Below are 14,111 nucleotides of genomic sequence, written 5' to 3' on the forward strand. Positions count from 1 at the left end.
GTGGTTTCAAATGGTTCAAATGGCTCTGAGCACTATGGGACTTAACATCTGAGGTCATCAGTCCCCTAGACATAGAACTACTTGAACCTAACTAACCTAAAGACATCACACGCTTCCATGCCAGAGGCAGGATCGAACCTGCGACCGTATCAGTCGCACGGTTCCGGACTTAAGCGCCTAGAACCGCTCGGCCACCACGGCCGGCCCCATGTGGTTTGTTGTGTTCTTTGAGCTTGTCTACGCCTCCTTCCATATGGGTTTCGGCGCTTGTATTCTTCGTGCAGAGTGTCCGATACAATATAGGCTACGCTATTTATTGTGTTCCAGTCATTGCTATTACGCATTATTCTGGCGATGTCATTGTAGTTCAGTATGGGTCTCACTTGTGCTAGCGTGTTGCACAGCAGTGTAACATGTTCTGGTGTCGCAGTTTCTCCACATACACATACTTCATTGTTAGTACCATACAGTTTAAATGTACCGGATACGGACCGTGGCCTGTCAGGAAATGGACCATCCCTCGGCTTGCGTCGACATGTTTCAGTTGTAGTCTTTTACCTACACCAGGAAAGAAAGATTGTACTCTGCGACCCTTGCGGGATGCATCCAACTCTCTCTGCCATGTCTGAATCCGCCATTGTTTCATTTGTGTTCTATGTGTGGAGAATGGAAGAATGTCGTTTCGTCGGATGAGTCTTGTTTCACACTGTTTCCGACTTTTGGCCGAAGTTACGGCGTAAGAGTGAAACATGGCGGGGTTCGGTGATGATATTGGGAGTATCATGGTATTCCACGGTCCCCATGGTTACTCTACAAGACTTCGTTGCTGCCATTTGGCTGATCAGCTCCGTCCCATGGTACAATGTGTGTTTCCACTGGTTTTGTGAGGACGAGGGTGAATTTTGTATCTCCCCGGCCACCGTATGTTAATAATATTTTCGACTTCGTTTTTGTAGAAGGGTACGTGATCGCTACTCACCTTCATCATCATTATCTGGACTTGCCACTATTTTGCCGGAATAATGGTATAACAGGCACTCGAAAACCGCACAGGACCTGTGTTTATCCATTCCGAGAGGACTGAAAGCTGTTTTGAATGCCAAAAAAATGTTCAAATTTGTGTGAAATCTTAGGGGGACTTTACTGCTAAGGTCAACAGTCCCTAAGCTTACACACTACTTAACCTAAATTATCCTAAGGACAAAGACACACACACATGCCCGAGGGAGGACTCGAACCTCAGCAGGGACCAGCCTCACAGTCCATGACTGCAGCGCCTTAGAGCGCTCGGATAATGCTGCGCTTTTGAATGCCAACTGATCTCCTACACCGTATTAAACATGATGATATGTTGCGTTTTAAGTGTTTCCATATGTGTCCACCCCCATTGCAGGCAGACCTAATGAAATGATCACACTTATAGGGGATATAATGAACTCCATGCACCCTGTCGATACGCTTAGTATGCCTGGTTCATTTTCAAGCTACTTTCAGTTGAGGGATTTTATACTTCTGAACAAGTCATTCGTCTGAAGAACTGTCCCAAGTTTCCTTACGTAGATACAGTTTCACCTACTAGCTGAACGGCTGCGATCGGTATGAAGTTTTTAGGTACAATCCCAATACATTCGGCCCATGTGGACGCATGACCAACGATCCTCACTGTATAGCACGACAGAGCAAGAATGTTTTCGACCTGATGAAAGATGAGACAAATCGGTCGCAAACTGCAGAGTTTTATGGCCCAGATCTAAAGCGCATGCACGCTATATGGATGCAAGTGCCACCCAAAGCAGGACTACGAGTGTGCATCATGTGGCCTTAAATGCTCTCACAATTGAAGACTATGAGAAGTGCCTGCTTGAGGCTGGTGGCAGCGCTCTGTATCACCTCCTGCTTCTAGTCCACCTATTTCCCATATATTTTATCATTGTATGAAGTACAATCTCTAAGTAAATTAGTAAATGTAAATGTTTTATAAAACATAATATGAAGATAAAAATTCAATGATTAAGTGGGATATATATATAAGTTATAATATATACGTACCTGAGAACTACACACATCAAAAAGTTTTACATCACCCTTGTTTCCAGAACTCCTGAAGATAGACTTGACTGTGGATATTCTATCACAGACACAGTCTGTTTGACTATTCAGAGATGTCACTAAACCCGCCCAAAGATGTAAATAGCAGTGCATGAGCAGCGCCCCTTAGACGGAGGAGGTCCGACAGCCGATCAGGTACAGTCGTTCCACCATGAAGGGTGTGCACGGCTCGTGTTGTCTGTAGTTGAACCATGCCTAGACTGTCAATACCGCGGTTCGATCGCGTCCACATTGTTACTTTGTGCCCGGAAGAGCTCTTAATAAAGGAAATGTCCAGGCGTCTCGGTGTGAACCAAAGCCAAGTTGTTCGGACACGGAGGAGATACAGAGAGACAGGAACTGTTGAAGACGTGCCTCACTCAGGGCGCTGAAGGACTACTGCTGCAGTGGATGACCGCTACCTACGGATTATGGCTCGGAGGAACCTTGACGGCAACGCCACCATCTTGAATAATACTGTTCGTGCAGCCACAGGACGTCGTGTTACGACTCAAACTGTGCGTAATAGGCTGCATGATTCGCAACTTCAATCCCTACGACCATGGCGAGGTCCATCTTTGCAACCACGACACCATGCATCGCGGTACAGATGCGCCAAAGAAGAGGCCGAATGGGCCGCTCAGGGTTGGCATCGGAGGCAACCCGGTCAGGCTGAACGCTTTAGATACAGTGTCCAGCGAATGCAGCAAGGTGAAGGTTCCGTGCTGTTTTAGCGTGGTATTATGTGGGGCAGACGTACGCCGCTGGTGTCATGGAAGGCGCCGTAACGGCTGAACGATGCTTGATATCATCCTCCGACCAATAGTGCAACCATATCGGCAGCATATTGGCGAGGAATTCGGTTTCATGGACGACAATTCGCGCCCCCATGCGCACATCTTGTGAGTGACTTCCTTCATCGCTCGACTAGAGTGGCCAGCATGTTCTCCACCTTATCGAACGTGCCTGGGACAGATTGAAAAGGCCTGTTTACGACCGACGTGACCCACCAAACACTCTGAGGGATCTATGCTTAACCACCGTTGAGGAGTGGGACAATCTGGACCAACAGTGCCTTGATGAACTTGTGGATAGTATGCCACAACGAATACAGACATACATCAATGCAAGAGGACGTGCTACTGGGTATTAGAGGTATCGGTATGCACAGCAATCTGGACCACCACCACTGAAGGTCTCGCTGTATGGTGGTACAATATGCAATGTGTAGTTTCCATGAGCAATAAAAAGAGCGGAAATGATGTTTATGTTGATCTCTATTTAAATTTTCTGTACAGATTCCGAACTCTCGGAACCGAGGTGATGCAAAACTTTTTTTTAATGTATGTATAAACAAGTCTTTAAAGCACAAAAAAAATTATTGGCAAAAGTCGCTGAAAATGTATTCATTGTTGTATATATGTCATTTTTTTAAGTACAAAGACAAAAAAATATCTCATAAAAATGTTATTTCATTGCTGTATATATAAACCATATTTAAAAGTACAAACCAAAATTCGTTGATAAATCTTTTTATTGTCAGTGAATCATTAGTTATTCTGTTGCATCATTCTCGTTATTTACAAAAGAATGTGATATATTAAGTACAGGAAACATACAAACATCTTAATCACACAGCTACTTTGGCTGCATGCCTTTGTAATTCACAGGATGGGGTTGAGGAATGTAAGACAATCTGAATAAAATATTGTTGTTATCACTACATATTTTTGGTGAACGAGAAAAAATCATGTTATGTGCAGTAATTCATCAGTTTTGTTTGTACCTGCTTAGGAGCTTGTTGCACTGCAATAAATAATACAGTGTAACTACATAAGGACATGTTAGTAAAGCTACTTCTACTACTACTACTACTACTACTACTACTAATAATAATAATAATATTCATAACAATAAGAATGAATGGACAGCTACTTACTCTTCAAAAATGTGGCTAGCAGCTGATGTTTGGTTTGCGCAACTCACGCGTTACAGAAAAGGGAAGGCAATGCCAACAAAGGAAACTCATTGTCTTGGAGAGACCACTCAAGTAACGCATCTTCATACCCTTCTGCTGCACTGCCATTGTTTGTCGAAAATATTCCTGCACATACATCTCTTGACTGATGAATAATACGAATCAATTACCATACGTTCTTCCATTATAATGTCTTCAAATTCTCGATGTAGAAGGCTGAGAGTACATTTCTCTGACAGACATTTTCAAGAAAGACAGTTGTTAAACAGTCTTCATCGGTCGACGTAAGTGGCCCAGGGACGTGGAGGCTACAACACTAAGAAGAAGAAGAACCCTTATGGCGCTTCACTGTAATGTACAAACTTTGAACGAAGGGTAACTGGATGTGCATAATAAAAATTGTGGGAAGGTAGTGGGTGCTTGATTCCGATTGGTTAAGCGCAATAGTGCTTGATGAGTGAATAATTCAAACAGGCTGCACACTGGTGGTGGTGGGTTTGAGATTGAAAGGGACCAAACCACTGTGACTGGTTCTTGCTCAAGAGCAGCGTAGCGCATATGCCTGACCTCTCCACCCCTCCCCATCCCTTACCCCCTCCCCAACCTCTGGGTAACGTAGAGAGTAACATGCACAGCTGCGTCAGCCGTTATCTGACACAGCTGTTGTCACCGATCTTCTGACCGATCGTACACTGCCCTACTACTTGTAAGGTAATGTTACGACCTTTCCGGCCATTGCAGAAGAAACTTGTTTTCTTGTGTTTAGAATGTGGGTGATGAAGTTATCGTACTACAATATCTTTCCTTCCAATTAGAGCGTTTTTCACGCCAACCGAGAAGCAACATTAATCGATATGGCACAATCCAAGACCCACTACAGCCTTTGCTTATATGAGGTACAATCAAGTAGAAGCATATATTGGACCAGGAACCGAACCTGGCACATTTGCCTCTCGCGGACAAGTGCTTTACCAAGCTACACAAACACGACTCACGGCCCGTTCTCACAGCTTATTTCCGCTAGCCGCTCTTCTTCTACCTTCCAAATTTTACACAGGTCCTCCACCGTAGGTACTGGAAGACAGGAAAAGAGGTACTGCTGGAATCATAGCAGCAAGGGCGGGTCGTGAGTCTCGCTTGCTTGGATAGATCAGTCGGTTGTGTCTTGTACCAGAAGACCAAGCGTAGCACGCTATAGTCCTGGCCCAGCACACAGTTTTAATTTGTCTGGAAATGTCAAATAATGACGTACTCCGCTGCAGAGTGAAAATTCATTGTGAACTTCATTTGATCCGTGTAGTGCTTCGATATGAAACTGAAAGAGTACTTTAATCTCTTTGCTTGTATAGCTAAGCAGCTACCTTCATCACGTCCGATACGATATTGCAATGCCTATGTTATTTCGAACAACGGTGCTAAGTTCCTTCAGACATTCATCCATGGCCGAAGGAACAGGCAAAGTAGTGACTACAGCCGTTATTAAGCACATGAAATGTAAAACTTTGAACATAACTCCTAAGGTTCAGTGACCGTGTCATAATTATATTGTAACAAATAAGCCCTCGGTCACAAATATTAAGTCAAAAATTGACCTGGTTTCGACGCTACTATGAGCGTCGTCTTCAGAATTAGACTAATTGTACTAAAACATTAGGTATATAGTACATTAATAAAATTAAAGTTTGTACTGACTAGAAAAGATGAGTCTTGTTGCAACCCTTGTCCACAGTACGAGCAGCCCTTAGCGGCTCGCCATCTGACTACTGTTCATGACGTCGCCTTTCCGGCTGAGATCTTTTTTAATATGTGACTTGTAAGTACTGCATCTTTTCAAGTCAGAACAAACATTAATTTTATTAATGTACTATATACCTAATGTTTTAGTACAATTAGTCTAAATCTGAAAACGCCGCTCATAGTAGCGTCGAAACCAGGTCAATTTTTGACTTAATATTTTTGACCGAGGTCTTATTGCTTACAATATACATGAAATGTACCCTACTGGCCTTTAAAATTGCTACATCACGAGGATGACGTGCTACAGATGCGAAATTTAACCGACAGGAAGAAGATGCTGGGATACACAAATGATTAGCTTTTTAGAGCATTCACACAAGGTTGCCGCCGGTGGCGACACCTACAACGTGCTGACATGAGGAAAGTTTCCTACTGGTTTCTCATACACAAACAGCAGTTGACCGGCGTTGCCTGGTGAAACGTCGTTGTGATGTCTCGTGTAAGGAGGAGAAATGGGTACCATCACGTTTCCGGCTTTGATAAAGGTCGGATTGTAGCCTATCGCGGTTGCGGTTTATCGTATCGCGACATTGCTGCTCGCGTTGGTCGAGATCCAATGACTGTTAGCAGAATATGGAACCGGTGGGTTCAGGAGGGTAATACAGAACGCCGTGCAGGATCCCTACGGCCTCGTATCAGTAACATTCGAGATGTCGGGCATCTTACCCGCATGGCTGTAACGGATCGTGCAGCCACGTCTCGATCCCTGAGTCAACAGATGGGGACGTTTCCAAGACAACAACCATCTGCACGAACAGTTCGACGACATTTGCAGCAGCACAGACTCTCAGCTTGGAGACCATGGCTGCGGCCGGCCGCGGTGGTCTAGCGGTTCTAGGCGCTCAGTCCGGAACCGCGCGACTGCTACGGTCGCAGGTTCGAATCCTGCCTCGGGCTTGGCTGTGTGTGATGTCCTTAGGTTAGTTAGGTTTAAGTAGTTCTAAGTTCTAGGGGACTGATGACTATAGATGTTAAGTCCCATAGTGCTCAAAGCCTTTTGAACCATGGCTGCGGTTGCCCTTGACGCTGCATCACAGACAGGAGCGCCTACGATGGTGTACTCAACGACGAACCTGGGTGCACGAATGGCAAAACGTCATTTTTTCGGATGAATCCAAGTTCTGTTTACAGCATTATGATGGTCGCATCCGCGTTTGGCGACATCACGGTGAAGGCACATGGAAGCGTGTGTTCGTCATCGCCATACTGGCGTATCACTCGGCGTGATGGTATGGGGTGCCATTGGTGACACGTCTCGGTCACCTCTTGTTCGGATTGACGTCACTTTGAACAGTGGATGTTACATTTCAGATGTTTTACGACCAGTGACTCTACCCTACGTTCAATCCGTGCGAAACAATGCATTTGAGCAGGATAATGCACAACCGCATGTTGCAGGTCCTGTACGGGCCTTTCTGGATACAGAAAATGTTCGACAGCTGCCCTGGCCAGCACATTCTCCAGATCTCTCAGCAACTGAAAACGTCTGGTCAATGGTGGCCGAGCAGCTGGCTCGTCACAATACGCCAGTCACTACTCTTGATGAAGTGTTTTTTCGTGTGGAAGCTGCATTGGCAGCTGTACCTGCACACGGCGTCCTAGCTCTGTTTGACTCAATGCCCAGGCGTATCAAAGCCGTTATTACGGCCAGAAGTGGTTGTTCTGGGGACTGATTTCTCAGGATCTATGCACCCAAATTGCGTGAAAATGTAATCACACATCAGTTCTAGTATAATATATTTGTCCAATGAATACCCGTTTATCATCTACATTTCTTCTTGGTGTAGCAATTTTAATGGCCAGTAGTGTATTTGCAATTGTGAATGTAGATAACCAACAGTTGTATAATGATGGCAATGATAATTTGTGCCGGAATGGGAATTTGGCTATCCGAGCACGACTCACCGCCAGACACAAACTTCCATATGTCGTCAAACACGTGTCTGCAACCCGTACTCGTACATCCGTTATGCATTTTCCCGTAAAGCGGATATAGTTAACTTGAAAGTCGCTGCGATATTCCGAATGCAAAGTTCCGTCGCGCGGGCGCTGCAATATTGTATTTGTCGACTGACACCGGGCAAGCGAGTTTCAAGTAAAATGTCTGCCCTGTACGGCAATAACATAATGGATGTACGAGTACAGGCCGCAGGCAGATGGTTTATGACATATGGAAGTTTGGGTCTCTCCATCTCTGGTAGCCAAATGGTAAGGCGAGCGCTCGCGATAAGCGGGAAATCAGTGTTCCAGCCCCTGTCCCACACAAATTTTCACTGTCGTCATTGCATTATACAACTGACGGTTATCCATATTCGCAACTGCGAATACATTTTATGTTTTTCATCACTTTCCTTCAGGAGGCATGTCCGCTCCCTGCCAAGCCAACTTACCGTCGAAGCGCACTGGCACACTCTCATTTGTTTTCCACCAATAACTGCAGTACTGCCATCCAAGGACAAGTGCTGCAAGTCATGTGGAACGCAAGGCACTATGAGAATTTTCCGAAGCTTAACATGACTTCGAGCGACAGTGTGATACTCTGCTCTAGCAACATGCCTGAGAAGCGTGTCACTTGGACTTGGTGGACGAGGGCGTTGGAAATTTTCTGCTGCTTGTGTCTAAAGAGTTCCCAGACATCGGCGCTTCATGGACTTGTTTGATGAGCACCACACTGTGCAGACTGCGCGAACAATTAATCGGAGCTATCTACTGTGCCGCGAGGTTCTATATACTAGCCTATGTGTGTTCCATTGCTTTAATCTAGAGTAAACCCGGACTTTGTTTCAGTTTACCGGCTACACCTTGGGTGACGTACATGTTTAAGATTGCTTCTGTCACAGTTTTTCCTGTATATCGGATTTGACGTGTGTTGGTATGGTATGAATACTATTTGAGAAGAAGTTTTTTTGGTACTCAGGATTAATGTAAGTTTAGTTTTGCTGCTGTTGCTATGTCGGCGTCAATATTTAAATTTTATTTATGCGTTCTTTCCCAGAACTAGCCTGAGTTATTGCAAATTGAAATCAAACTGAGTATTTTTCTACTTTCTCTCTTAGCTGAGATTTTCATTCTACTTAACATCTAGTGTGGCTACTTTAATGACACAACCGTTACGTATTTATAAGAGTACAAATAATCATTCTTTTATCTACGAAAACGTTGTGATTCATATTTGGTCCTTTCCTGTCCACATCTGCTGTGCTTAGAGATATTACTTTATGTTTATTGGTGCTTGATTTTTATTCTGGAACAAGTGTTAAATGAAATGTTTTTTTTTTTTTTAAAAAATGTGTGTGAAATCTTATGGGACTTAACATCTAAGGTCATCAGTCCCTAAGCTTACACACTACTTAACCTAAATTATCCTAAGGACAAACACACACAACCATGCCCGAGGGAGGACTCGAACCTCCGCCGTGACCAGCCGCACAGTCCATGACAGCAGCGCCTCAGACCGCTCGGCTAATACCGCGCGGCATAGTGGTTTTTATATCTGAGATACTAACAGGAGGACATCCAGATACTGATTTCGAACTGAGCTTTCCGGATGGGACGGACAAATGATTACAATTCATTCAAGAGAAAGAGTTGCACCAGTAAGTAAATAACGCTTTGGTCCACCTCTGGACCTTATCCAGCCTTTATTCAGCTTGATATTGATTGGTAGGGCTTTCGCATGTCATGACATGCTGAGGGACATCCTGCTGAATTCTATGCAGAATGCAGGGCTGGTTGGAGGGCCCAGCCCATAATACTCCAAACATTCCCAATTGGGGAGGGATCCGCCGACTTTTCCGGCCAGGGTAGGGTTCGGCAAGCACCAAGACAAGCAGTAGAAACTCTCACCTTGTGCAATCGGACATTATCATGCAGGAATCGAATCCCAGGATAGCTTTCCATGAAGGACAACGAAACGGGGGGTAGAATGAAATCAGCGTGCCGCTGTGCTGTAGGGGTGTCGTGGATGACGAACAAAGGGGTCGTGTTATAAAAAGAAATGGCACCTCGGAGCACCACTCCTGGCTGTCGGGCTGGGCGGCGGTCCACAGCCAGGTTGGCACCCCTTCGCCGTGTAGAGAGTCTCCAGACACGTCTTCGCTGGTCACCGGGGCTCACTTCGAAACGGGACTCGTGACTGATGACATTTCTGCCACAGTCAGTGAGATTCCAGGCCGACGACTTGTGTGGGTAATAGAACCTAGTACGTTGTCCTCGATGGTGAGTGTTCATCGTAGGTGAGGCATCATCTGGAGTGCCCCAGGTAAGTGTGGTAGGTCCGCTGTTATTTTCTATCTACATAAATGATCTTTTGGACAGGGTGGATAGCAATGTGCGGCTGTTTGCTGATGATGCTGTGGTGTACAGGAAGATGTCGTCGTTGAGTGACTGTAGGAGGGTACAAGATGACTTGGACAGGATTTGTGATTGGTATAAAGAATGGCAGCTAACTCTAAATATAGATAAATGTAAATTAATGCAGATGAAAAGGAAAAAGAATCCCGTAATGTTTGAATACTCCATTAGTAGTGTAGCGCTTGACACAGTCACGTCGATTAAATGTTTGGGCGTAACATTGCAGAGCGATATGAAGTGGGACAAGCATGTAATGGCAGTTGTGGGGAAGGCGGATAGTCGTCTTCGGTTCCTTGGTAGAATTTTGGGAAGATGTAGTTCATCTGTAAAGGAGATCTCTTACAAAACACTAATACGACCTGTTCTTAAGTACTGCTCAAGCGTTTGGGATCCCTATCAGGTCGGAGTGAGGGAGGACATAGAAGCAATTCAGAGGCGGGCTGCTAGATTTGTTACTAGTAGGTTTGATCATCACGCGAGTGTTACGGAAATGCTTCAGGAACTCGGGTGGGAGTCTCTAGAGGAAAGGAGGTGTTCTTTTCGTGAATCGCTACTGAGGAAATTTAGAGAACCAGCATTTGAGGCTGACTGCAGTACAGTTTTCCTGCGCCAACTTATACTTCGCGGAAAGACCACAAAGATAAGAAAAGAGAGATTAGGGCTCGTACAGAGGCATATAGGCAGTCATTTTTCCCTCGTTCTGTTTGGGAGTGGAACAGGGAGAGAAGATGCTAGTTGTGGTACGAGGTACCCTCCGCCACGCACCGTATGGTAGATTGCGGAGTATGTGTGTAGATGTAGATGTGAAGATGTCCCACAGAGCGGTGGGATACCAAACTGTCGGCCGCCATACGACCCGATATTTATGAGTGATGGTGTGGGGTGCCATTTCTTTTCATAGCAAGACCCCTTTGGTTGTCAACTGCGGTATTCTTACAGCCCAATATTCAGTCAAAGATACTCTACCTCTCTCTTTCTTGCTCTTTATGGCGAGAGTTTCAACAGCTTGTCTTCGTGTTTGCCGAAACTCGACTTGAACAGCAAAGTAGACGGATCTCTCTCCAACTGAGAACCCTTGCATCATTATGTGCAGGGCCCTCCAGCCAGCACAGGATTTTGACAGTCCAGCGCACCAGTAGGAGTCTGGCAGGAGGACATCCAACAACCCTTTCAATCAATGCCAAGCCGAATAAATGGTTAGATAAGTGGCAGAGGTGGGCTAACGCGTTAATTGCTTGCTCAATTTGTGAAGCGCTTTGTCTTGGATAAATCATCCCATTTTCTGAAACTGTTTGTCTTTGCATGTACATCACGTCTACCGATTTCCGTCCCATTCGGATAATTCCCTGATAGCGCGTTGGCTTTTTTTTTTTTTTTCGTATTATGCTGACCAAGTGATGTTCAGGCTAGCGATGAAATTATTCTAATACTGGAGATGAGTACGTTCAACAGTACACTCAAAGCACAGAAGATGATCGCCTGGACTGTTGACACACTTCAGTATAAGCGATGAGGTGTGTGTGTACAACGAACTTAATGTTCTGATTCATCAGAATTACAAATTAGCACTGCTCAGGCGTGAATTGAAATTACTCATATATCAGGCATGTGTACATTCAGTGGTCGCTCAAAACTCGGAAGAAGTCCGTCTGGAACGATGATACACTTTGGTATATGCAGTGGAATATATGTGTTCGATATACATCTTAAGACGAAACGTGATACTTGCCAAGAAGCAGTCTTCAGGCAAGCGAAGAAATAATAAACATTCAAATGGTCTCTCGAAGTACAGAAGAGGACTGCCTGGACTAATGATACCACTTTGGTACATGCGATTGTAGTATATATGCACGATAAACTCCATGAGGCGAAGTACTACGCTTACGAATAAGCAGTGTTAATGTGAGTAGTGAAATTATTCCTGTGTTACGAATATGTACTTTGAATGAAACTTAGACTGTAAGTTATCTACCAACGACTCTCTCCATTTTTTTACTGTTCTTCCCTGGCAACATGAACGACACTGCTTCCGAAACGTGTCAGAACGCTTTACGAAGAATTCCTAGGAAATAATTGTGTTTCTGTTGCTTTCCAAGTTACCTGTCCTCTGTCATTTCGAGAGTTTGTGGAGTGGTAGGATAATGGACTCGTATTCCGTGGCACAGCAGCTTAAATTACCATCTGGCCATCCGGATTTAGAGTTTATATGGTTTTCCTAAATTGCTTAATATTCAGAATGTCTCAAAATACAGTATTATGTTGTCAAAATAGTGGATCACTATGCCAAGGCTCGGTAATTGGAGTAACGAATAGATTTTCTAGTTTATATTCATTGAAGCTAGATGTCGATTGTCTTCTGTTTGCCTGGTTACCGTCACATGTTGCTAAATAGCTACTCCTCAGCAGAAGTCATCGTTTGTTCTCGATTTTGCGAAGTGTAATTCCATGATTACAGTGCAATGAAGTTTCAGGCTGAAGTAGCTAACTCCGAATGGATGAAATATTCGAAGGTCGTATCGACGGTATGTAGACACAGGATGTATGTGTATAAGGAAGAATCCTTGTCCCTCACGAATTCAAACCGCCTTCCAACGTAGTCCAACAGAACCATCTAGTCTTGCCAGTCGGGAGTTACAACTGCCTACAACAAGGATGTAGCATGTTTTCAGACGTCGGTTGGTTCTGAAACCTCACAAGTTATACCGGTTCTAAGGCACGGCGGCAAACGCGAACACGTTGCGTTTTTTGACAAGCTTCACGATGTTGCTGACAATAATAACACTTCCTCACAACGTATCACTTTCAGTGATGAAGCGATTTTCCCACATTAATGAGAAAATAAACAAACAGTGTTCGACTCAGGCACCTACAAAACTCCCATGCACATATTGAACTTGTACGAGATTCATCCAAGGTCAATGTGTTTTGTGTGACATCACCCTCATCTATTTACGGCTCATTCTTCTTTGATGCAAACACGGCTAACGTTCAGCAGTATTTGCTATGTTACGAAACTGATTGTTTCTGAGGTTGAACGAAGACCAGTTTTCAACAAGACGGAGCACCCATCATTGGAGTTGCCAAGTGCGTGAATGTCTGAATAAAACTCTATCATTCCGTTGGATCGGTCGTCAAACAGCCGGCGACTTAGTTCTCAGCTGGCTTCCACGGTCACTAGATTTGACCCATTGTGACTTCTTTCTCTGGGGTTTCATTAAGAACAAAATTTATTCACCAACACTACCACAGAATCTAGAAGAGTTGAAGAATCGGATCCATACTGCCATAAAGTGAGTGACGTCGTGCATGATTACCCGAGTGTGGGAGGAGTTAGAGTATCGATGTTATATTGTTTGTGGCGCTGGTGGAGGACGTATTGGACATCGGTAATCTACATTTGACAGAATTGTAAATACGTGCCACAAGTTTTATAGTTGTAAATCTTACAGTTTAATAAATAGGCCTACATGCATTCTAAATACATATATACACCAAGTTATTATCGGGATGGTTCCTTTCATAGAGTAAGGCCGATTTCCTTGGCCGTTCTTCCTTAGTTTGAGCACGAGCTCAGTCTCTGATAATCTCGACATATTTGGCAATCACGTATAAGAATGGGTCATGCAAATAAACTATTGTATGTAACTACTTAATGTAACTTACTATGGTCACTGTAGAAACATTAATTATGATTGATGAGCCTTAGTATGATAATTAATAGTCCATATAAAGCAGTAGTAGCGCTTTATAGTTACGATGAAGAATCATAACTTTAACCAACTTACGTTAACACGAAACAAACTCGTAACGCGAACAAGTTAATTCAGACAATGGCACTTTTCACTTTTCACAAATTGCCATACTGTGCTCCTCATCATGTATCTTGCCTTGTTTC

This window comes from Schistocerca piceifrons, chromosome 2 (assembly GCF_021461385.2).
Source record: "Schistocerca piceifrons isolate TAMUIC-IGC-003096 chromosome 2, iqSchPice1.1, whole genome shotgun sequence".
Taxonomy (NCBI): Eukaryota; Metazoa; Arthropoda; class Insecta; order Orthoptera; family Acrididae; genus Schistocerca; species Schistocerca piceifrons.